This window comes from Zalophus californianus, chromosome 1, assembly GCF_009762305.2.
Source record: "Zalophus californianus isolate mZalCal1 chromosome 1, mZalCal1.pri.v2, whole genome shotgun sequence".
Taxonomy (NCBI): domain Eukaryota; kingdom Metazoa; phylum Chordata; class Mammalia; order Carnivora; family Otariidae; genus Zalophus; species Zalophus californianus.
This window is the reverse complement of record NC_045595.1, coordinates 195,735,789-195,759,193: the sequence shown is the minus strand read 5'-3', so window position 1 is coordinate 195,759,193 and position 23,405 is coordinate 195,735,789. Positions and strand designations below refer to the sequence as shown.

General features: G+C 36.6%; 1 pseudogene; it reads left to right on the top strand.

Moving 5' to 3' along the window:
• Positions 1-568: 568 nt before the first annotated feature.
• LOC113915851 overlaps positions 569-23,405 on the top strand; it is a 115,142-nt pseudogene continuing 92,305 nt past the window's right edge.

Genomic DNA, 23,405 nt, shown 5'->3' with positions numbered 1-23,405 from the left:
CAGAGGATAATTTCGTTTATTTTTCCTACAATGCCAACTGCAGCTATCACACAGGATTGCATACTCTAAGTACTTACAAATGACTGCATAAAGACAAAGCAGAGTATGCAAAGGTACCATCATAATATGTGTGAGATATTTTGGGCCCAAGGAGCCTAGGCACAAGTTTGCAGCTAATATCAGGTTATATAAACTAAATCATCATCATCATCATCTATAAATTTTTAATAACAATGAGATAAGCTAGTATAGGATTCCACCCAGGGAGATTGGGGTAGACTCTAAATAACAGGTAATTAGTCCTACTACTATTTAGTAGATTTAATCCCTCCCTTGGTCAAGTTTAGTGCTGTGGTTCCAGACTTGCTGGGAGATAAGATGGAACAACCACAGACAAGATAAAAGCTAACTTTATCTTTATGTATAAGATAATGTGTTTACATGTCATTAGTTGAAGACCATGGGTGGAATCCAGAAAGATTAAAAAGATTTCCTTTCCATCTGTGTCACAATGATTTTGTTACTAGAACACAGAATTTGTAAAAGCCACCACTAAATCTAAGCCTAAATGGGAAAGAAAAAAATTCATACCAATAACATTATCATCGGACCCATAGATTCAGGCAAGTTTACTGCTACTGGCCATCTGATCTACAAATGTGGTGGATCAACAAAGAATCATTAAAAAATCTTAGAAGGAGACTGCTGGAATAGGAAAGGCTCCTTCAAGGATGTCTGAGTTTTGGATAAGCTGAAAGATGAACATGAGTATTGTAACATCATTGACATCTCTTTGTGGAAATTTGAGACCAGTAAGTATCATGTGACCATCACTGATACCTCAGGATACAGAGACTACCAGGAACATGATTACAGGCACATCTCAGGCTGATTGTGCTATTCTGATTGTTGCTGCTTGTATTGGTGAATTTGAAGCAGGTAGCTCCAAGAAGATCTATGCAGACTGATGAATTTGATGCAGGTGTCTCCATTCAGATTCTGACTTACACACTGGGTGTGGAACAACTAATTGCTAACAAAATGGATTTCTTCAGCTGGAAGAGATATGAGGAAATTGTTACAGAAATCAGCACCAACATTTAAAAAATTGGGTACAATCTCAATACAGGTACACTTTTGCCAGTTTCTGGTTGAAATGGTGACAAGATGCTGGAGCCAAGTGCTAACATACCTTGGCTCAAGGAATGCAATATCACCCATAAAGATGGAAATGCCAGTGGAACCACGTTGCTTGAAGCTCAGTATTGCATCCCCCCACCAACCTATTCAACTGGTAAGACCTTTCTTCTGCCCCTGCAGGATGTCTACAAAATTGGTGGTATGGGCCCTATCTCTGTGGGCTGAATAGAGACTGGTGTTCTAAAACTTGGCAGGGGGTCACCTTTGCTCCAGTCAGCATTCCAAGTGAAGTAAAATCTGTTAAACTGCACCATAAAATTTTGAGTAAAGCTCTTCCTGGGGACAATGTGGGCTTCAATGTCAAGAATGTGTCTGTCAAAGATATTCATTGTGATGTGGCTAGTGATAGAAAAAAAAAAAAAAAAATGACCCATGAAAGGAAATAGCTGACTGCAAGGCTCAAGTGTTTCTCCTGAACCATCCAGGCCAAATCAATGATGGCTATGCACCTGTGCAGGCGCACATATACATTTATAATCTAAATTTGTTTGCACTTAATAGCTTTTTTATAAATATAAACTGTAATTTGTTGTCTATTTTGAATTTGAATTTTACTGCCATATTTAAGTCATTCATAAAGATTATATTCCTTTAGAAAGTTGATTTAAAAAAAAAAGAACATCTGTGAACCATATATGGTTAATAAAGAATGCATTTAAAGCAAAAAAAAAAAAAAAGTCACACAACTCACATTGCTTGTAACTTTGCTGAATTGAAGAAGAAAATTTATTGCCTTTATGGGGAGAAACTAACTGGAAGATGGCCCCAAAATCTTAAAATCTGATGATGCTGCCATCATTGAAATGGCTCCTGATGAGCCCATGCATGTTGAGACCTTGTCTGACTATCCTTCTCCGGGTTTTGCATTTCATGATATGACATGGGCAGTTACTGTTGGTGTCATAAAAACAATGGACAAGGGGCACCTGGGTGGTTCAGTTGGTTAAGCAGCCAACTCTTGATTTCAGCTCAGGTCATGATCTCAGGGTTGTGAGATCAAGCCCCACATCAGCCTCTAGGCCAAGCATGGAGCCTGCTTGAGATTTTCTCTCCCTCTGCCCTTACCCCCGCTCATGCCCTCTTTCTCTCTCTCTCTCAGAAAATAAGCAAACAAATAAATAAATAAGTAAATAAGCTTTGTAGAGTCATAAAGAGGATTTCAATTTCATTTAATTGTTTCAATAATTCTATAAAGGATTTTTGTTATATTAGAAAGGACAGTTTAGACCTTTGGAATGACTAGCCTATCATATTTACCCCAGATTTAAATAAGTACTTTAAATTAAGTTAGAATAAATGTATCCCTAAATGCAGTTGCTGAATACTATTTTTAACTAAATGACATTCCTAAGTCCTAAGATTTTGTGCGGAAGTCACCAACGTCCTGTTTATTTTCCAAGGATACTTAATGTATTCCCCAGAGTACTTATTACTGTTGAACAAGAGAAGTTGGAGAAATTGTTAGTTTAGATTGCCTGAATTTTGTGAACGCTGGATACTTTCTCTCGGTGAAGATCTGAAAAACTGAGGTATTATTTCTCATGGCAATGAGTTTCTTTTTTCCAGGCAAGCATTTTGAAGAATAGCATGGGCAGCTAAACATCTACAATATTCTCTCAGGTTCATTCTGGTTCTACCAATGAGTAAAGATAAGGACAGAAATGACATGTTGGGAATTTGTACTATGATCTGTGAACAGTGTGAGGGAAAATTAAACCTAACGGTTTTATATATATAGATCTATTGAATATATGAATATTTACAGAGAACAGCCAAAGAATTTGATCTCAGAGACCAGCTCTTGTCCAAGAGACATATGATAGAAAGTTCTGCTATCCCTTCACCTTTTGAAACATAGAAAATTTCCAGGAAGATTGATTATTTTTAGGAGTGATAAGTTGCAAAATGTGAATATAAATATTGAGGCCACATTTAAAATAGCATCTGGAAAGCAATTTAAACTTTTTTTTCTTTAAGAATCTGAAGGCATTTTTCAGGTTACTATGTTATGTGGTATTGACCTCTCACCTGACTAAAAAGGTTTTTATAGAAAGAATGAGTCACTGATGAGGATTTTCATACATGAGCTTGTGAATATACATTCCTGATTCCCATAGCCGAGCAACATGGACCACATAAACACCTTATTTATGGTTAGCTTATAAAACTTCATTAACAGAAATTATTATGTGTAATGAGGAAACCCCATTTCAGATCTAGTGAGTGACTCTTACCTTGTACAATTGATTGTACACAGTTTTCAAATGGTACCTTTGAAAATATGAACTAAATGACTAGCAGAAGTTAGAAAGGTGCTGTATCTCCCTTATGAAAAATAAGCTCTGGGTAGAGAAATATGTAAGTTAAATCTCTAAAGTTAGTTTTGAGGACAGATCATAGAAGGTCCGCAGATCATAGAATGACAGGGAGTTTGCATATTATTTGTTGGGCTGGGGGAATCCTTCAGTGTGCTTAAGAAGGAGACATTAAACTTTACCAAAGAAGTTTAAACAAGCAGAGGAATAAAAGATGCAACAATTGGGGGAATACTGGAGACAGAAAAGTTAATTAAGGAACTATTACAATTGTGAAGGATTTACCAAAAGTCTGGCTTTCAGAACTCTGTTCCCAGATATGAGAAAAAAGTTGAAACTAAGAGGAATAATATTAAAATAAATAAACAAACAAAAACCTAAACTCTAGAGGGAATGATAATCTACTCAAAACTGAAAGAAGATACAATATACTGCATTCCAAATTAGATGAGTATATCCAGAAAGATCTGGTGAAAATGATAACAAATCAATGTGACTATAAGAGTCTCCTCCAGGAGACTGGGACGTGGAAAACGTTCTGTTCCAGGAATTAGTAGCGGAAATGTTTCACCATTTATCAGAAAAATCACATTAAAAAGAGTGCTGTTAGAGCCATTAAAAACCACTGGTGGTGAAATCTGTGGTCTCAGATGGTGCCTCTAGCTTCAGCATGAGTCCAGATCACAGTACTTGTCCACAGCATACCTTCTCACCAACTTGGACTTGATAAGGAGCCTGTGAGTAAGAGAGAAATAGTCAGAGAGACATAGAGGGTGAGACACAGAGAGAGAGTTGAATATTTGAAGAAGTTACGTTGATGGCTCTGAAGATAAAGGAAGAGACCAAGAGCCGAGGAATGTAGGCAGCCTCTAGAAGCTGGAAAAGGCAAATTAAATGGATTTTCCCAAAAAGCCTCTGGAAGAAACTCATATAGATTTTGGAACTTCTGATCTCTAAATGTAAATGGTAATAAATGTGTGTTGTTATAAGACACAAAATTGTTGTAATTTGTCACAGCAACAATAAGAAACTAATGCCACTGGGCAGAAAATTCTGTGAGCTACTCTGTTTCCAGTCTCTCAGATTGTTTTCTTTTTTTTTTTAAGATTTTATTTATTTATTTGACAGAGAGAGATAGCAAGAGCAGGAACACAAGCAGGGGGAGTGGGAGAGGGGAAGCAGGCTTCCCACCGAGCAGGGAACCTGATGTGGGGCTCGACCCCAGGACCCTGGGATCATGACCTGAGCCAAAGGCAGACACTTAACGATTGAGCCACCCAGGCGCCCCTCTCAGATTGTTTTCTTGAATGTTCATTGGCAGGGTCTCTTTCTTTTATATTTGAAGCAGAGCAGCAATAGTTCAGGGAGAGATCCATGAGTATGGCTGAAATTGTGGACAGTGTAAAAGGAAAAGAAGTTTTACATTTGAGGAATACTGGGGAGATTGAATGACAGAAAATGGAAATAAGCAAAAAAATAAAAATAAAAAAAGTAATGAAGAAAAAAGAAAAGGATGAATCTAGGTCATTGTTTTTAACTCTCATGGCAAAGTAGCAATCTAATACTGAGGAAATATGGAAATACACAAGTTAGCCTATAATTGCTGAGTTCACCGATACTTTGGCCAAAAATCAAATTTGTAGAGGAAATTTATGCATTCCGAGAGATGGCTTCGGTGATAAGATTTCTTCCAATTCCACAACTCAATAATAACTATAAAACCCAAGTATTGAGATAATAATGGAGCCAGTGATGGATCCAAGGAAGGGAGGAAGAGAAAATACTTTTGTGGTGCAATGGTGAAGGGGGATGGTACGTGGGAATCAAGTAGTCTTTTTTTTTTTTTTAAAGATTTTATTTATTTATTTGAGTGAGAGAGAATGAGAGATAGAGAGCACGAGAGGGAAGAGGGTCAGAGGGAGAAGCAGACTCCCTGCCGAACAGGGAGCCCGATGTGGGGCTCGATCCCGGGACTCCAGGATCATGACCTGAGCCGAAGGCAGTCGCTTAACAAACTGAGCCACCCAGGCACCCTCAAGTAGTCTTTTAGACACAATTAATATAAGGTGCTGGTAGAGCATTCATGAGGAACTACTGACCAGATCATTAAAAACACAGAACATAAAAACACTGGGCAAGTGCTTAGTGCTGTAGACGATATTAACCCAAAACAGCTCACGAGCAGTTGAGATATCTATGGGAAAAGTACAAAAGAAGGAGTATAGACAAGAGGGGTTAGAATTGTGGAGAATATGTTTTCTATATTTACAGGTCTAAGGAAAGGAAGCTGAGAAGGAGCTAGAGAATAAGTAGAAGTAGATGACACCCATAGGAATGTAATGCAAAAAGAAATTCATGAAAGATTTCACAAATAGCTCATGTGAAGTACTTCTACATTTAGCCTATTAATGTTAGTGAGTCTATGGAGGTTGAACTCTGGAAAGCATAATCAAATCTAATTCTTATGAAGGTAACTCTGACATTGTTTAAGGGTAGACTGAATTCAAAGAGAAATTGAAGTCAAGGAGGCCACGAAGTCAGGGGATAATGAAAACATATTTAACATCTAAAAAATCTAGCAGGAAAGCTAACTTAAAATCAGATTTTGTATTTTTTTTTTCAGTGATGAATCATATATTTTTGAAGGTGTTGTTTTGCTTTGTTTTTGGTAACAATGTATATTTAACCTGTGTATAAAATTCAGGAAAATATGTTGAAATGAAAATCAATGTTATACACAGACAATGAAGGATGCTTTATGTGGAAAGAATAGAGAGACAAGGAAAAATTAAGGAAACAAAATTTATAGAATTTCTAAGAAAAAGGTCACCTTTTTGTTTAATTGTTCCTGGTTAAAAAAAAAAAAAAATGAGAAAGAGCATTACTCTCCAGCCTTGAAAACATGACAGTAGGAAGAACTGCTTCTAAAAAGAATTTTCCTCAAGGCTCCATAACTTATGACCATTTCAGATATTTTAGTGTTTTCCAACTTAGCATACAACTTTGTAGTATATCTTTTATAGCAGAAATGTTGATTCTTAAAATGATTCATTTAAAGCTCTGTTTAGAATGAAAAATACATGAAAATTTAGGGAAATACAATATGAGGATAACCAGAAAGAAGAATGGAAAAGTTTGAGAGTGTTTGGATTGCTTTTATCAGTCTAAGAGTAAAGGACAAAAAAAATACTAAGAAATTACTAGATAATCATTAGAAGTTAATACCAAAATGAAGCCACTGATTTATCGAAATATTGGAAAATGGACCCACCTGGGCACCAGAGGAGTCTGATATGCTGATTGTCGTTTCATAAATGTTAAAAAAAAAAAAACACTTAAAATGCATATGAAGTAATTTATGTGGCAAAACCAAGGCTCAATTGTTTAAAGAAATTATGCCAGATGATAAATGTAGTAAGTGGCAGAATTGGGAAATTAAGATTGATCCAGTCTCTCTGAGAGGGCTGTGGTAGTGGCAGTAAGACCAGTGGAAGAACTGGTAACACTGGCAGAATTAGTAGAAGCATTCATTATGTTCCACTCAACATTCTTCTGAGTACTTTACATGTTTGAACTTACTTGTTCATGATGACCACCATCTTACTCTGTTTTACTGAAGAGACCTGGAATGTAAAGAAACTAGCCCAAGGACACACACCCATGTTGCATCATACCAAAACCCCAAAGTGGACCAGTGAAGGCAAAGTGAATCAGTAGTCTTTGGTTAGGTTAGTCTTTGATAGCAAACAACTCAAAAAATTTCAGTGGCTTAAAAAAAAAAACACAAAGGTTTATGTTTACTGCACACTCTGTGTATTTCAGGGCAGCTGTATGTGTTTTTGTGGTTGTTTGTTTTTTTCCATCTTTTCTTAAATGTTATTTTCAGACAGCCCCTATCATTGTTAGTCTTGTGGAAGAGAAAAATATATAATTTAAACAGTAATAGTTAAACTGCCTGATAGCTTCTGTAACATTTCTTCTGAAGTACTTCATGTCACTTCCTCTCATATTTCATCTGCAAAAGTAAGCTGTATGTCTAAGCTTATCAATGGATGTGAAGTATAATATTTCCATACAGAAGATCTCTGGAGTAAAATAATATATAGTGATGGGTAGTGAATAGTTTGAACTATATTCTACTCTACCACATAGAGCTACCAGAGATGTGGTTTTCATTGTGTTAGTTTCAGTTTCTCATAGAAGGTGATCAGTGGATGGTTTGACTTAGTTTCACACCAGAGTATTAATGTTATGATCCCAAAAGTTGATTCTTGGCTTGTCATTCTTACAGGTTACCATTCCAGTTGAATAAAAGCTATTAAATTTAAAGAGCTCCCAATTTCTAGGAATGGTATAACATATCTACAGACTTGAGAGACAGATCTCTAGAATGAACTAAACACCAAGATAGTCAACAGAGAAAAATACACTTTTTAAAAATGTACCAAATCACACAGGACAGAAGTCTTAGGCTAACCTGGTATGGTGTCAGGAGGTGTGCCAGTGGGGTCTTTTTTCAACAAAGAATTTGTTCTTCAGCTTCAATGAGTGCAGTTATCTCACACTGTTGGCAGCCTTGGGACTTACCTCAGTTTCCAAGCCAACGACACTTCACCTGAGCAGCCCAAGTCTAGACAAGGTGTGGTGGAGGTACTATGGGTTGGCCATTTTTATTCAGTACAGAAATTCTCCACTGGGTAATATCTGCTCTGGAGTTTCTGAGTTGTCTTGTATGTTGTCAGGTCTGCATCACAGTCTGAGATTCTCTTTGTGCCGTCATCTTTATTCCCCTTTCCTCTCACAGGTTTCTGATCTCCATTGTGGTCTGGTGCCTTTCTATGGCCTGTTCTTCTGCCTGCTCCTTTAGCTTTCATAGGTGTTACTTCCAAGTTCTTTACAACATTGGCCTCCTAGAGGACCAAAGTGATACTTCAGGAGGGAGAACCTCTAGGGAAGGATGAGTAAAGCTAGAAGTTGGAGATACCTGAAGTACACACTGAGATTGTTTAACTTATCAGTGTATGAAGATTGCATTATTGCATGAGGTGAGGTGGGCATCACGTCCTGACCTGATTGATCTGAAAGTGTCCTCAAAGTGAATTGAGTGAGGAATGCCCTAAAATTTAATAGATACATTAGATACAACTCAGAAATAGTTGGAGGAGAGGACAAGAAGAGTCTTATTATAACATAAAGAGTCTGGACGACGTGCTTTAGAAGACTAGAACCTGTAAAATCACCAGAAACAGGAAATGAAGAGTAAGGGAGGTATTTGTAGGAAACCAGATCATAAAATCCAGGTGGCCTGACTGAGTCCAGTGGCAGGGAGAATATAGAGAATGAATAGTTTTTATGAAATGTTTGTAGGGCAGAATTGACAAACAGAGATTTAATGGAGTGGGAGAGGCAGTAGAGCAAAGGCAGGAGGACAGGATGATTTCTTGATAACATTCTCCACCTACTAAATGAAAGTATTTTATTGAATTCTATAAAAAAATCAATGTAAATATCCTTACGAAAAGTATAAATGTTAGTTTGACAACCATTCTGTGGCCTTGGGAAGTTAAGTCATCTTTTTTTTCAAAACTGGCTGGGTGATATGTATTTGTATAGCTTCTGTAATAAATGCTATTGATGTGAATAATGGAGTAAATGTTATAAAAACTAAGGATAAATCTGTATAAAGTTAATAGCTGTAAAGTAAACCATAATGAATTCTAACACTATCAGGAACATTGCATTTTTTGTTAGACGATGCTTACATTAGCTCTCAGTGGGATGTAGTAGCCTCCAAAGCCTAGAGATTAGGCTGGCTCTAAATTTTCTGGCTGAACATGGCAGCTACATAATAAAGACTGGAGGCATTTGATGGAGATAAACATGAGAAAATTCTTGGGCAGGACTGGTTGCTTTGTGGGAGGGATAAGAAAGAAAAGATGACTTCCAGGAAGTAGTTCAGTGGGGATTTTTGGTGAAGACAGGAAGGTTGACTGGGGTTTTATTAGATTGTGTAATTGGGTTATTTGACATAAATACTCTTTCATCTCTTCTAATAATTCCCAATAACATCTGAAAGCATGTGCGGGCACACACATCCACTCAAAACGTTGGATGTTATTGAAATTATTCTCCATAACACTAATAGGGTTGAGCTCTGCTTACCTTTTAGCACAGGGTAGAAGGAGGGACCCCCTATTACCTGAATCATGGAAGAGTATATAAACAGTGCTTAGCTAACATGTTCCTTAGGTCAAAGCAACTTGTCTTAACATTGGGCAACACCTTTCTTTACTGTTTTCTAAATAATAAGTTTAAAAAGAGGGCATAGTCCTGAATCTCATACAAATATGAAATGAACATGTCAATTATTTAATTTAAACCATATATTAATAAGAAAAACAGTAAGATGTTACAATGAGTTAAAAAATTCACACATTTGTATGCAGTGAGGGAATGTTGAAATGAATTTGCAAATATATGAAAAAATTGGTCCATCCACAAAGCAATAATCAATTGCATTCTACTGGGCACAACTGCTTAGCATTTCTGTGGACAAATTCATTTGTATTATTATCAGTTTTCTATAATTTACAGAGTTGTAAAATAGCTCAAAGACACAGAGAGCACAAATAACTTAAATGTTGTGACACAGCACACTGACTAATTATTTTTAAATCTTTTTGTTCATTTGAAAGTCCTCCTTACACTTCAAATCTGCAAGTGGCAGAAATAAAAACTAGTGGAGTCAGACCTCCAAGGTTATAGGTAATAAGTAATAAGTTATATGAATGAAAGCTCTCACCTTCAGGTTTAAACATAACAGCATAAAATAAGTAGAACACATGGTTTTCTTGTATATTCTTTCTGTATCTACATCAGTAACAAACTAAGTCTACTGATTTTAAATGCTACATCTTTGTCCCTCCTTGCCCCTTCTGTGAAAGCAATATAAAATTAATTTATGGTCAATAGTAAGTTTATAAATAAATCACAATAAAAATCTAATAGAGAAAGCTGGGAGGAGTGGACATTTGGAAAATGATTAATACCCTAATGGAATAAGAAATAATAATAGATGGAAGATTATCTGAGCACTTACAGTATTATAGAGTTAAAATGGAAAATTCAATTTTAGGTTGTGAATGCACTGGTACAATATCACATCATGAAATATGAAGAAACCATTCACTTCAGAGAATTTGAGCATGAAAATCAAATGGTTGAATGCAAGTGAATATGATATAAAGGGAAGTGGAGATTACAGGGCTAGAGAGATAGTTTCAGAGATAAATACATAATTGAAAAAATTTTTTAAAGAATCCCGTGGAGTTTATATTGAAGATGGATGAAAAAGTGGGAGAGAGAAAAAAGTGGTATAACAGTGTCTGAACTACTCAATTTTCCAGCTGTCAATGGAGTTTCATACAGAATCCATGTACTTTCTGCTTTCACAAAACACTCACCAATAATGGGATGAGAATGGGTTAGAAACTTCATTTCTATATGACCAAATTCATTAAGTGCCAGATTTAAAAATGATGGAACTTGGAAAAAACACATTTCCCTCAACATAGCTATATATAATTTAGTGCTTTTTAGATTTCATATAGGTTATGGAATATGGGCTAAATAATTTTCATTTCTATGAAAAAAAGAGTCTTTATATCAATTTCAGAAATAAAAAAAAATATTTTAAGGAAGTTCAAGCTTCAATGGACCAGTGCTATAACTTTGTTAAATTAACATTTGCTAAGTAGATCCCAGGAGTGTCCTATGGTGAGCCACCCTTTCCTCATCAATAAGATGAGCAAAAAGACTGCTTTCATTATAACACTTACTGCCAGCAACCTGGGACAGAGGAAAGACCCAGTCCTGATAATCAGCTTTTCTGAGACAAAGACTGGGGTGCGGGTTGGGATATTAGTTTACTAATTGGCTTTAGTTTACTAATTGGCTTTACCCATAGCAAAAGTAAACTTTTTTCTATCTCCCAGAGATAGTTTTTACAACTTAGAGTAGGTTGCTCTCCAAAATTAAGTTCTACCATCCTACAGACTGGCAAATGGAGGCCCTATCTTTCTTGATGATTACATTTCAAAAGGGATGACTCTTAGGTCATTGAGAAGGACAGTCCTGGGTGGTAAAACTAGTCAAGAGGCTTTTAAAAAGATTCATACTTCCAAGGAGCAGAAGAAGAATTGAAAAGTTTAAGTTTTGTGAGAAAAATATCCTGTTTACTACAATATATCCATTTTTGCAGCATACAGATCTTATTTTAATCAGTGATACAATAAAATACAGCTACTTACTTTGAAGTAAAGAAGCAAGAGTTGAGTTAGAAGGCTTATGGAAGTAACCCAACTGATAGGTGGTTGAGTCAGAAAGATCATAGTGGAAGAGTTGATATGTCAAGATTCTAGACATATTTTGATTTTAGAACTAATAAAGACTGCTGATAGATCAATGTGCTTTGTGAGAAAAAGAGAAAGACAATACGTGTGCAGAGGGTTTTGGCCAAATAGGTTGATGGAATAATTAATTAGATGAGAAGATGGTTGGAAAGGTAGATTAGAAAGGAAGATCAGGAGTTTAGTTTAATTATTATGTTATGTTTGAGCTAATGTTTTAAGACAGAATGAGGGGAAACAAATGGAAACAAGTATAGACTCTCTTCTAGAGGAATTTTTTTTTTTTTCCTGACAAGATCAAGAAGAAAGTACACAAGAGCTGGAGGAAGAGGTGGGGCCTTGAAAGGTTTTTCAAACTAATTCGGTAGAGAAACACTGATGATAACGCAATGGGGAGAGGGGGTAATTGTTGAAGCAGTATCTACAGAGATGAGATGGAAAATAAGAGAGAGAGATAAATTATTTATTGGCAAATAACTTGAAACAAAAAAAAATTGCAAGAATAAGAATAGAATGTTATCCAGATTTATCTATTGTTATCACTTGGCCCCACTTGTTTATCATTAGCTATTCCTCTTTTTCTTGAAAAGTATAAGTATTAGCATAAAAGTAGATACAGGTGTTAAGTATAGGTGTAGATTATAGATCTAGGTATAGACAAAAATTTTTCTGAACTATTTGAGAATAAATTGCATTTTGTTGTCTGTTTATTATTGAGTATGTTAGGTTTAAGTAATTTACACTATAGGAGTCAAAATGTTCAAAATACTCCTTCAAAAATCCCCCCAGCCCTAAAACAAAACAAAATAAAAAAGAAAAGAGAAATTAAATTAAGTCTATAGATAACACAGAAAACCCACAAGATGGCAGGAGTGCCACATATATGTAAGTTTCCTTATTACTTTTCTTATTTTTATCCCCCCAATTTCCTCATGTCATGTAACTTTATTTTAATGTTTTGTTAGTTTTGAAATATATATGCCTCAAGAAGCTTAAAGGAAGATGATAATATTTATTTTTTTATTAAAGATTTTATTTATTTATTTGAGAGAGAGAGAATGAGAGATAGAGAACACGAGAAGGAAGAGGGTCAGACGGAGAAGCAGACTCCCTGCTGAGCAGGGAGCCCGATGTGGGACTCGATCCCGGGACTCCAGGATCATGACCTGAGCCGAAGGCAGTCGCTTAACCAACTGAGCCACCCAGGCGCCCCAGGAAGATGATAATATATAAACAGCTAAAAGACAAGAAAAAACAGAGAGCAAAGTAACATAACCAGAGAATCATAATAGGAAACTATTCAAAATTAATCCCATTAAATGTATCTTGTGTTTAGATTGAGGGAAAATGTATTTGCTGAGTAGTACTACAAACCTGGAGGTCAGGAAGCTATAAGAACAATACGTTTTCGTATATAATAAGCAAATTCCTAAAGGTCTAATTATAAAGCATAGGTTTCAGAGACATAATATTGCTTATGTGTATATATACATAAAATAATATATAATATAATAATATATAGTACAATATATAATAAATATATATACACATATGTAGACATATATTATGTCTATGAAACTCATGTCTTATGATTGTAACTTTAAGAAACCCTGCTTATTTATATAAAATCCCTAAGGGACACTTGCATCTTTGCTTTCAAAAAGATGAAAACTGTAATAGTCATTTTATTTGCAGAAATTCTACCATGGGCTGCGGTCTAACCCGACAAGAGCTATTAGATTTAACAGACTTTGCTTGACTCCAGATTCCACTTCTTACTTGGTGAATCACTTTCTAGTTCTGGGTTTCAGCTGTAAAATGGGAATAATTATACCATCTCCACAGGGTTTGCTATAAATGACATCACCAGTAAAACACCTCACATATAATAGTGGGAACAGATAACCTGTCTCCTGATAGCCACAGTTTTTTAATGCCGTTGCTGGTTGCATTTCCCTGCAGGACAGAAAGCTTTGTATATTGTTTTGAAATACCTCTCCCCTTTCTGTATAAAACATAATGTTCTTGTAAAGGCTCATTTTTTTTAACTTTATGTGTTTAATTATGCATTTATTATATCAAGCATCTGATGACTTATGCCCTATGGTGTTATTCAGTATATTGTAGGAAAAACAGAATAGAAAATGTGTTTTATCAGCAAGCAAAACTTCCTCTTTATCTTTGCAAGTAATTTGCTAAAGAGCTGACAAAGTGAAAGCACAGGTTGTCTCTCACCATATTCCTCCGCAGACAGCGTTAAGAATGACAGTGAGTCTGTGCTTTCCAACTTGGATCCAAGTGTGAAATTTGAAGACGTTATGTACAAATTACTATTAGTGCACCAAGAAGGAATAAAGTTACCTATATGAAGGGAGGCTCAGTGGACGCATGCTCTGGGCAAAGGCTGGGGACAAAGGAGTTGCAAGGATGCTTGATAACCAAATACGTGAACACTTTAATGGCTTCAGATTCATCTTACATTTGACTTCAGGAAAGAAATCCATTGAAACGCATCAAAGAAATGTAAAATAAAATGGTGGGCCTGGGGTGGGAATAGAAAATAATAAAGATAAATGAATATTATAGTAAAGATATGAATATCATTGGTACATGAGATTTGTGAAGAAAAAGTGTTAAAGGTATATCATGCTCAGAAGAGGAACATATTTTACAAAGGTAAAAAAGAATAGAGTGGAAAAAGGAAAGGAATCAGAGAATATGCTGAACAGCTGTCTGCATGAGTTAAATGACAGTGATGCTGATATATACGTTTTAATTATAAGTACATTTTATAACAAACATCTTTGATCTTATGAGCAAGAAACCATAAAAGGATTTTTTTGAATAATTTAATTGTTTAATTGTTCAATTGGTTTCAGTAAGCCAATAGACTTGAGAATTGTAGGGTGTTTTAATCCCAGTTGATGAATTTCATTCCCCTATACTCAATCATCCTCTAAGTATAGAAATTTGTATAGGATGATAAAGGTACATTCTTTTTTTTTTTTGAAGATTTTATTTATTTATTTGACAGAGACAGACAGCGAGAGAGGGAACACAAGCAGGGGGAGTGGGAGAGGGAGAAGCAGGCTTCCCGCTGAGCAGGGAGCCCGATGCGGGCCTCGATCCCAGGACCCCGGGATCATGACCTGAGCCCAAGGCAGACGCTTAACAACTGAGCCACCCAAGCGCCCCAAGGTACAGACATTCTTAAGAAATATCAAGCTGCTATTAAATTTGATTTAGTACTTATAAAAATAGTATTTATTTTTTATTTGTAAAGCTCTTTGGATATCAATAGTGGCTTGAAAAAAAAACCACTTTTGATTTTCCATTCCATATTTCCAACTTAGTGCAGTTGGGTTTGAGTAGACAACCTGTGTTTTTCAAGCATTTTGGGTTAGGGCGAACCATTTGCTAGAGCCATCAGCATAGAATATGTAAAGTAAAGGGGACTATGGCTTAAATGTTAAGGCTAAGAGAAACAGTTCTGAGGGCTGGAGACTCTGAGAGGGCCAGCAGTTAGAGACCAAGTTCCAAAGGACTCATCATATTCAGTCAAGGTGTCAAGAATCAATGGTCAGCACATTAGGAAAATGGTCAGGCATGGGGCTTCAAATATGTAGCTCGGGGAAGGTGTAAGTTTTGGGAGGAGTCTCAGATGATTTTAGGTTATTCTAGGAATTTCATACAAGCAAGGGCAAGCAAAAATAAAGATTCATTAAAAGAAGGTGAGCCAAAGAGTTGAAATGAACAACAAAGTCCAAGCCAGTCCCACACTTAGAGTACGGGCTAGTCTGGAGTATAGTATAAAACTGCTCCCCTGCAAAAATAGGAGCCACAATTATGAAATTATTTGGATATATATCATTATTTGGATACCGGACACCCAAGAGACTCAGATAGAGGTTAAACTGGACAAACTGGAAACTCCTAAAGGGGGATAGATTCCCAGCAGCAGCTCAGAGTAACTGGTTCATCTATGCTTCAGCAAAAAGAAAATGGATTTTCTTCCATATTTATTTGATAATTAACTGTACAATTCTTATTTTTTTAAATTTTTATTGTTATGTTAATCACCGTACATTACATCATTAGTTCTTCAAGTAGTGTTCCATGATTCATTCTTTGTGCATAACAGCCAGTGCTCCATGCAGAACGTGCCCTCTTTAATACCCATCACCAGGCTAACCCATCCCCCCACCCTAACTATACAATTCTTAAATTCTAAGGAACTATGAGGAACTATCTTTTTTTTTTTTTTTTGGTATCAGGAGAGGTGTTGGGCAGGCCAGAGAACTCGGGCCATCATCTGAACAGATGGATGGGGTTGGGTCAGATGGAAGAGGCACAGGTTTTTGTATCCTGTAGAAGCCATGGTCCCTGAGGTTCCTGCCCATAGTTTATGATGTCTTTATGGAAGCACACTCTAAACAATAAATCATGTTTTAGTTGCATTTCTTAAAAGTCTGAAACATGTTGAAATACCTAGTTCACTGCAAATCTTGTTAAAATCTGTCTTCCTTCCCATTCTCTAAATGCTCATAACACCTGGAAAGAAATTTCCAGCTTCCTTACCAATTCACTACTGCCTCTGCCTTCACCTCACCTCACTGACACACTACTCTCTCATGTACACACTTGACATCTATGTTCATGTGTCTCCCACCACTGGAAATAGTCTCAGGAGTGTTATTGACCCTCTCTGTTTTCTCATAGACAAGACCTACATGGCTTTTCTGTTTTGGCTGCTTCCTCAATCTCTTAATTTGATTGTCCCAAATCCTACTATTCTAAAAATAGTAGCCCTCTCCTCAGCGGGACAGAAGGGACACAGCTAGCTAAACCAAAGCCAATTTCCATAAGTAGAAGGAGAGGAAGGACTACAAGCCCCATTGATTTACTTATTTTTGTCTTGTATTACCTATTGTCTCATTCCTAACACATTCATTCTTATCTCCACCTTAGAGTTACCTCTTCTAGTTACATCTCTTCATTTCAAATAGAACATATTTCCATTTGGGGCATGCGACTATCCAAATCATGTTTTTCAAAACACACAAATTCATTTTTAAAATTATTTAATAAATTAAAAAAAGTTTTCTCAGGATAGGCAAGTCTTCAAAATCCACTTTCTCTGAAGTAGTTGCCTTCTCTATATTCCCAAGTCTGTTCCCTTTATACCATGGATGTTTTATTTTTTCATAGATTTTATTATCTGAAATATTCTGAAATGCTTCCTTTGACTTATCTGCTTAAAATTTAATGTTTCTTTCATATAGAATACAAGCTCTATTAATGGCATTTATTTCATGTCATTCCAGCTTGTGCTCCAAACTCCTAATGTAGTTCCTGAATAACATAAAAGCTGCTAAATAAATATTTATGGAGTAAATGAGTCAATGTCAGATTAGATGTCTCCACTCTTTCTTTGGAGTATAAGTTTTTGTAGTAATAATAAAAATAATTAATATATATTGAGCACTTACTACATGTTAACCATATTACATGCATTGACTTATTTAATCTCACAAAGTTCTCAAAAGTAGGCACTATTATTACAGTTCTAACTTAATATATGCATATTTTGAGATTTTTAGAATTATGATGTTTGTCCAAAATCACGCAGCTAATAGGTAATGCAATTAGTATTTAAGTCCAAATCTTTTAAACTCCAAGTCTGTCTCAATCACTTTGATATAATTCTTCCATTCATTCTTTTAAGTACCAAGGTAGAAAGGCTACCTTTCTATATTAGTTTCCTAGGGCTGCCATAACAAAGTACCACAAACGGAGTAGCTTAAAACAACAGATATTGGTTATGTCACAGTTCTAGAGGCTGACAGCTCAAAATCAAGGTGTCAGTCATGTGTATTCTTTCTGGGGACTCTGAGGGAGAATCTTTCCCATGCCTGTGTCTTAACTTCTGGTAGTGGTCAGAGAGTCTTGGTGTCCCCTGGCTTTTAAATGACTTACTGTAATCTCTGCTCCATTTCTACACAGTAATCTCCCTTTATCTTCCTGCCCTTACATAGATGTCTTCTTATAAAGATACAAGTATATTGGATTATACTGACTTCATCTTGATTAAATCTTTACTTGATTAAATCTGCAAAGACCTTATGTTCAAATAAGGTTAACATTCACAAGTACTGGGGGTTAAGACTTCAATTTAATTGGGGGGAGCAATTTAACACATAATACTTCCCCAAACTATAAATTACAACCATAATACTTTTATCCCTATCACTTCAAAAGACAGCAGAGGCCAACTCTCTGTACCGTATCACAGTAACATCCCTAGAACATAGGTTAAGGTTGAAAATTATGTTGATCTAAAGATTGGCTCAGTAGAATGAAGGAACATTTAAGGGATTCAACACTGTAGGAACATTAGCTGCCTAGAATCGTTTATACAGAGTCTAGATAAACACCCAGAGGTTATGTTGTAGAAGAAATTCATAAGATTTGTATATTGGATAGTTGGCTATCCTGGATGATTTTGACCTTCTTATGTTAGGAATGCTTGAGTCTTTGTTCCTTCAAGGCCATGGTTTCTAATTGTATTTCTCAGAACCTTAGGTTTTCTTTCCTTTTCTTTTCTTTCTTTTCCTTTTCTCTCTCTCTCTTTTTTTTTTTAGCCAATTATTTTTTCACCGAGGAACTGCCAGTGTGAAGGTAGCCTTATCTTCAATTTAAGCTGAGGAGCTCCACCTTTGCCTGCTTTGTACATTAAGTCTCTAAGTGAAATTTGTTTTATGGAAATGTTCCAAAGGCAAAAATACTTTAAAAAACATTTGGTCTTGTGAGACTGTCCTGATAAACAAAAGTTGACATAGGCTTTTCTGTCTATATTATAAGCAGGATTGGATATATGGTATCAAAGGTACTTGTGTGTTAAAATTTACCCTTTTCTTAACACAGAGTAGCTCAAAGCACAGCTATTGTGCTGAATGCAGAATTTTTATTGGAAAAGATCAATATAACCTCTGGCACTTGGTAACTGGCCTATTGAAAACATTCTATATATCCACCTTAGCCAGTTTGAATTTACATAGGAATACAATAGTCCATTTTTCTGTCTTGCTCTAAGGATATAATAACTCTCCTGCTCTTTGTCAAACTATACTCCAAAGGAAATTTTGACATCTTCGAATTCTGTAGAACATCAAAGTGATCAACTCTATTGATGACACGTTGCTAACTAGACTTGGTGAGCAAAAACTGATATGTAGTCTAGCTACCTAATAAGACATAAATGAGACAGAGCATAGGAGATAAATTTTATGGAGTTTCAAAGGTAAGTCTAGAGGATTACAATATTGGGGCACCTGGGTGGCTCAGTCGTTAAGCGTTTGCCTTCGGCTCAGGTCATGATCCCAGGGTCCTAAGATCGAGCCCTGCATTGGGCTCCCTGCTCCGCAGGAAACCTGTTTCTCCCTCTCCCACTCCCCCTGCTTGTGTTCCCTCTCTCGCTGTCTCTCTCTCTGTCAAATAAATAAATAAAATCTTCAGAGGATTACAATATTTCAGGGCAGGGAAAGGTATTCTTTCTAAGAGAAAGAATAAGTTGTCCCTCTTTTACTCTCTATTGTTAAAGAGGTATAACATTTGGATTTTGAGACACTACATGCCATGCTGCATTTGGTAAGATTGTTCTTATCTCCTTGTCATGACTTAGATGACTACTAGTTTTGAGTCTAGACTGTGATGCAAGTTGTTGTGCTGATTAGTCCAAATAACACATAAGATCCAGTGGGTAAGGATGCTGTGTGAAGTGTCTGACAAGTTTTAATAGAAGAACCAAAGCAGAGATCTTGAGGGTGCTGGAACAAAGTTATGTTTTTTACACAGTAAACTATTTTCCATTTCAAAAGTGACTTCTGGTGTACAACTGGGTCTTAGTGGAGCCTGAATGCCTGGACATGAGACACTAAGGAAAGGTGTGACGTGACATCTACAGGGGCCAAGACTACAATAGTATCTCCCTTTTTTCTACTGATGCTGTTCTATCAGTTCATATCTATGGCTTTCTGGAAGGTTCTTATGACTAAATGATGGACAGAGGAAAAACTGGGGTCTGGGTTACAGCTAGTCCTAAATCTAGTGCTGCCACACCACAACCGTACTCAGGGGGTGGCCCTAAAAGACATGGTGAAGGGAAATCCTCTCAGAGGGTGGAGTAAAACACTAGAAACTAAGACACTTACCAAATCCAAACACATAGTTCCAACTTTTGGAATATCACAATTAAACATTAGATCAGCATTATGACTGAGAGCTAAGTATACAAAATTTGTTCAAGATCAGAGATTTGGCATCATGGTACATCAATGGTATTGATTTCAAGGCCAGAGACTGCCTACAGCTATTATTTGAGGTAACTGTGAAGTCAAGAATTGATAGGTGCCATCTCATGAATATTGAATTTTCAATATTCAACCAATCCTTAATGAGGTAATTTGTGACTGAAGACCCAAGCAATATTTCCTTCTTTTTACATATTTATTTGCTTTAGTACCCTGCCATTAGGAGACATGTAATAATCTTGAGATTTCACATTCGGTGCTGCATGAAATTTACTAGCTATGTCGACTTTGTGTAATTCACACCACCTTTCTGAGATCCGGTTTTCTGCCTCTCTAAAGCGACCATTAAGTTGCTACCTCTGTCAGAGTGTTGTCATGAATATTAAATCACATATGTGAAATCGCTTATAAATAGGAAAGTGCCATCCACCACTAAGGCACAGTGTTTCTTCTACTTCTGGGGCAAACCTGGGAATTTCCACAGCATGAAGTGTACGTTACAGATTGGAAAAGTCACCTTCTCTCTGCTTGTCCTTTTGTCTGCCTTATTCATCTTTGTCCCATTTGCAGAGCACAAAGCCATCCAACAGTGCGTGCTTCTACACCTCAATAACAACTCCGCAGAAAATGAACTTAATGTATGCCACAACATGTGCTGGGAAATAAATGGAATGTGACAAGGAAAATGCCAGTTCTGCCTCACTCCCAGTGAAATCAAGATGAGTCAGTGATGCCTGTAAATGAGGCCAAATGAAGGGTTAACATGGAAGACAGCCCCAGTAATTGGGAACTTCAGTGGGACTACTTGCAGTCCATACTCTGGAGATTCATGAAAGGACTGAAGAAGATGGGAAAGATATTCAAAATTCAAGACACATAAAAAAATAATTTTTCTCTCTAGTTAAACAGCGGTAGATCCAAAGACTGTTTGACTCTGCTGATGTTTGAATTGTATATTTAAGGATTTACATCAAGGCTACATAGGATATGAATGTAAAGCAGGATAAAATAGACAATAATTACACTGGTGATTCTACTGGGCAAAAATAAAAATGGAAAAAAAGGAAAAAATTGATAATCAAAAATAATAATTTTCTATCATGTATGCCACTACACTGGAAGTTCACACATTGAATTAGTCAACTTTTATTTATTTCCAAAAAAGAATCTCTCTTATCCAAATATTTTTTCATTCATTCATCAACCCATTAAAAAATTTTGGAATGCTTCTATGTGCCACATATAGCAATAGAAGCTTGTACATATGCTACCAATTTTTCACATTCATTATTTTCAAAAGGTACAATATTTCCATCTTATCTCTAAGAAGTTTGACATGTAGAGCAGTTAAATAGCACGCAAATAATGATACACTCACTAAGGAAAAAACTGGGATTTGAACGCCCCCCTTTTTTTTACTTTAAAATCAACTTCTCTTTCTCTGACTACCTGTCATGCACATAATTTCTTGGTTACTGTGAATTGAATTGAAAAACTTCAAAGAAGTTTTAGCAATGTCTTTTTTTTTAAGATTTTATTTATTTATTTGAGAGAGAGAGCACAAGCAGGGATGTGGGGGTGGTCAGAGGGAGCTGGAGAGGCAGGCTCCCAACAAAGTGCTTAATCCCAGGACCCTGAGATAATGACCTGAGCTGAAGTCAGATGCTTAACCAACTGAGCCACCCAAGTGCCCCAGCAATTTGTTAACAACTTTTAAAAATTGGAGGCATCATAATGTGGTATCTCTATCTTACAACCTAAATAGGGGGAAGGGGTACTGAATGGTAAATTTTGTCTTCCTGTTTGTGCCCTCAAGAAACATTATATTAGATTATATATTTGTTACAGGTTTTAGAGCTCCCAATTTGGAGGTAGCTTCTACAACTTCTTTTACCTCATTTTTACCTCCTAAATCATGGTTTCTCATGAGAAATATCCTTTAGAATTACTTCAGTCTTGTTAAGGTAAAGGCTCCTGGGCCCACTCCAGACTAAAGGGAATCTGTAGGGTGGGTCAGGGAAGCTGCTTGTCAACAAACACACCTATTCATTCTGACACATGTGCAAGTTTGAGAACCAGTGCCCTAGACAATTCTCCATGCAAAGCCCACCCACAGTAGTTGGTGGCAGCACCACTGGCCTCTTCAGTCTATAGGATTCAGTTCAGAATTCTGAACTTCTTCTTTTTTTTTTTTATTTTATGTTATGTTAATCACCATACATTACATCATTTGTTCTTGATGTAGTGTTCCATGATTCATTGTTTGTGCATAACACCCAGTGCTCCACGCAGAACGTGCCCTCTTTAATACCCATCACCAGGCTAACCCATCCCCCCACCCCCTCCCCTCTAGAACCCTCAGTTTGTTTCTCAGAGTCTATAGTCTCTCATGGTTCGTCTCCCCCTCCGATTTCCCCCTTCATTTTCCTTTTCCCCTCCTTTCCTTATCTTCTTTTTTTTTTTTAACATATAATGTATTATTTGTTTCAGAAGTACAGGTCTGTGATTCATCAGTCTTTCACAATTCACAGTGCTCACCATAGTACATACCCTCCCCAATGTCCATCACCCAGCCACCCCATCCCTCCCATCCCCCACACCACTCCAGCAACCCTCAGTTTGTTTCCTGAGATTAAGTTCCATCACCAGGTCAGTCCATTCCACCAACCACATCACATGAAGTGGCACTGCATCAAAGGCCATCCATTCTGATCAGATTCCATGATCACTCCTAATTCACCCAGGTCCCTACTCTGATCCTGAGTCTTAGCCCCCAAGGACACTGGAAGCTCTGGGACACTTCTTTCTTACCATAACCTTAATGAAGGCTGCAATTTCTGCTTCCTTCCTTCAACACCCAGTCCTGTGTATGATCCTGATTCCAGGCCTGGATTTTTCCCTGGTTGAACCTCACTCCACTTCTCCACAGGAAATCTCTTATCCCAGAATGAATAAAATCATCTCTTTATCTTGACTCAGGGACTGAGATTACAGATGTAAAATATTTCCATAGCTGGTTAATGATGACTTAATGCCTTGCAGGAGTCAGGACTAATTATGCACTGTTGAATGTGGTTCTGATAAGGACTGTGCTAATGGAAAATGTGATCAGATGGAATCAATGATTAAGTTACATTTTTGTTTATTATAGGTTTATGAATTTTATATTTGAA